The sequence below is a fragment of the Elaeis guineensis genome, chromosome 13 (assembly GCF_000442705.2).
Source record: "Elaeis guineensis isolate ETL-2024a chromosome 13, EG11, whole genome shotgun sequence".
NCBI lineage: Eukaryota > Viridiplantae > Streptophyta > Magnoliopsida > Arecales > Arecaceae > Elaeis > Elaeis guineensis.
Window position 1 is genome coordinate 1,844,693 of NC_026005.2, and position 3,538 is coordinate 1,848,230.

Here is a 3,538-nt window from a genome sequence, read left to right on the forward strand (position 1 = left end):
TACCCCAGAGAAATCTTATGCTGGGTGGTTTTAATTGATGAGGGATCAAAGTGTGCAGTGCTGTCTTAACATGAACAGGAAATATAGATTGGTTTCATTCGTTACAATTATATGGCTAGTCCCTCTTCCAAAAACGTAGATTAAGGGATTTATGCTTGCCAAAATTTTTCCAACTTGTGCACCTTCCAGGCCATCTTGCCTCTTTTTACATATTTAACTAGAAGAATGCTTCTTGTAAGACAATGAAATGATAAAACAGGATTAAATCACCTTTTTCAGAGCCTCTTTGTGGAATGTTTTTTTTTTTTTAATGAATGTTCTGTTGAATTTTTACTTTTCGGTGATTATCAGCCTGTTTTGCATGAATGGGATAGGGCACAGACAAATCTTGCTATCCTCCAACCAAATTGGACCTAGGTGCACTGCCCTTTTTGTTTATACCTAAGTGAAATCTAACCAGGCCATAAGTCCAACAGCAATCACTGCAAAGGCTTAATATCAGATTTTTTTTTTGAAAAAGGTCATTTTAGTTTAATTCAAATAAGGTACATGAATGCACTACAAGGCCAAACGTCATTGTAGGGTTAAGCTTCAAAGTGAGTAAGATGTATAAATGCCAAAGTAGACCATGTGCTGACATATGAACTCAAAATCAAGCTCTGGTACAAGCAAATTTTTATATGAGACCTACGAAATGTATGTGGATCATAAGCCCAGACATTGTACCAACTGAGGTCAATCTCTGAAGTGACTCAAATGAATCTCTAAGGAATATATAATTGTGAATCAAAATTATGAACATTCCATGGTTATGATGCTGGAACAAAGAGTCAAAAAGAAAAAAAAAGGTGTAGAAATAAGCCCAAACATAACATGGACTAAACAAGCTCTGAGTGAAATGTTTGTGGATATATCACAAGCCCAAGTAGTTTACTAAAGTAAATCCAATCTCTCGAAGAGAATTAGCTATTTCCACCTTAGATCTTTTGAGATCTTCCACTTCATCAACAAGCTAAAATTTGAATTTCTCCACCTCATCCCTTGTGCTTAAAGATTCTGTAGTTTCGTTTTGTGTTGATTAACTTTGAAGAAGTTAAGCTCATTGACTACTCATAATGCTTGGCTTCTTATTATTATAAACCGAAAGCCATCTAACTCATGATGGTCCTCATCCTACCCTTTAAAGAAATATGATAACATGCTTGATCTTTGGATCTGACATTGGCTTAGGGAACATAAGACTCACACTCCTAAAGAGCTTAAAGCATTTAACAATTGTGCCTCTTCCAGTATATAAAACCCAAAGCGAGGAAGCCTTGCCGCTGATACAGGAGACCAAAGCAGAGACAACCCAGTCACAGGTTCCTTCCTATCCTTAAAGGCGATTCTACTCAGTTTGACGAGGCCTCAAAACCCCACCTGGTTTATATACCTTGCCACCACGTGTCCAACCCAGCCATGTGAGTGACAGCCGTACCTTTTGTTGGTAGTAAAACTAGTCAAATCCTAGCTCCCGGGTTGGTGTTGGGGGGGGGGATTAATTAAGTGCCAATTGAATTAGCCTGCATCCCTGCTAGTGAGCGAGGGCTGTCAATTGGATTGGGTTGGATTGAACAAGATATGGATTGGATGATATATCCAAACCTACAAATTCAAATATGATCTGTTTAATAAATAAATTTAAAATTAATTATTTTTTTAAATAGATAAATTAATACAATCTATAGCCAGTTGAAATAAGTTAAACAGATTAAATAGTTAAATATCATCGTCCTTATTTTTACATAAATAGATTTTGGATGAAAAATTCAACTCTTTGGATTCCTCAAATTTTACAAAATGCACCTTTTAAGTCATGAGAGAGACATTTATTTGTTGATTTATGAAATAGTACTTATTCAGCATCTAATGATTCATAATCATTCCCTGTGGTGCCTATCTATATCTTAATGTGAATGTGTCAAGAAGCTGGACACATTAAATCCATTTTGAATACCTTAATAGTGGCAGGTCATTGGAAGGGTTGTCCAAGTCAAAAATCAAATAGAGATACTATGGTAAGAATAATCTCAACACAAATTCCACTCTAGCTTCACAAAGTTCTAAATATGTTTACATTATTTTTCTTTGGCATATCCACGCTTACCAATTGCTCCCAACCAATACACCAAGATATATATTGCTAGCTCTGACAAAAGGAAACAACATGTGCATGTGTAATTATCCACCAAACTCCACATGTGTAGCAACAATAGCAGGACAATGGGCTAAGTGAGGAGCGGCGCATGTGACCACGTTGTGCCGCAAACCTTTCCATCATAAAAAGAAAAGGAAAAAAAAGGCTGTTCATTTTTTACCAAGAAAAGAAAACTAAAAAACAAAGTACCATATTCTCTTTCTATCAGAATTTTTATAGCACAGGTGTCTTGTTTGTGATGGAGGGCAGGGGGGGGAGACGGCCCTCGGCGTCACGTGGTCCTATGGAGCTGTCGATATCGCCAGCTCACGCCTTGCTAATAACAAATCAGTCAATGACCGGTCAACTGAGCCCCTCTTTCCTTGAAGGAAGCCTGTGGCCCTGTCCCTTTCGACCCATAGATTTAATGATATACAGGAGTCCATAAAAAAGTTCCATTTTTTTGCCGATTTGTTACTCCCAATGGTTTCCAGGCCAGCCTGGGAATCTCGGATACTCGCCGCATCATGAACTCATGTCATGTTGTACGCATGCATGCCCATCATCTTCCACCCATCCGTCCATGACCCGTCTTTATGGACTCAAAATTTAAAGCATTTGTGGCTCTTTAATTTGAGGTTCAGGTTGTATCTTTTGCGTGGAAGAATGGTTCACCTTCTCTCATGACGTCCACCATTTAGATTGATGAAAAAAAATTTAAAGGGCTTTAAGATCTATATAAATATGATCTAGTAGTTGATATCATGAAAGAAGACCAATCAGTTTTCCATAAGAAAGGAACAATCCAAACCCCTTTGTTTGGTGGACTAAACTTGGGCAATTACCACCTATGTCTAGGAATTGAAAAGTCGGATGCTTTTTCTTCAGTTTTTTTTTTTTTTGAAGGGGTAGGCAGTTGTGCAATTGCCACCCTTGAGTTTTAGGGTTTCGCTAGTTTAGAGAGAGATTAGTGATTCTTTACTTCCAATCTCCTAAATATTTAGATTCAATAACTAATTTTTTATTTTTTTATTTTTCTTATTTATTTGATAAAAATTAAGATATGTTTTTGAAACCTTGATAATATTATACACATGTCCAACTATGATTATAATGTTGTTATGAGAGATGATCATATAGAACGATATGCTATGTGGAATAGATCAACCATGCCAGATTAAGATCTAAAACAAACATCAAGTATAAAAAAAATATTAAAAATAATTATGAGAAAAAAATAATTGTGGAAGAGAAATTTAGAGGGAAATAAATTTATTCAAAAGAAAAATAAAGGCCAAAATAATGAGTTTAGCTCCTCTCACAAAGACACCTCACAAAAGAGGCTCCACATATGAAAAAATA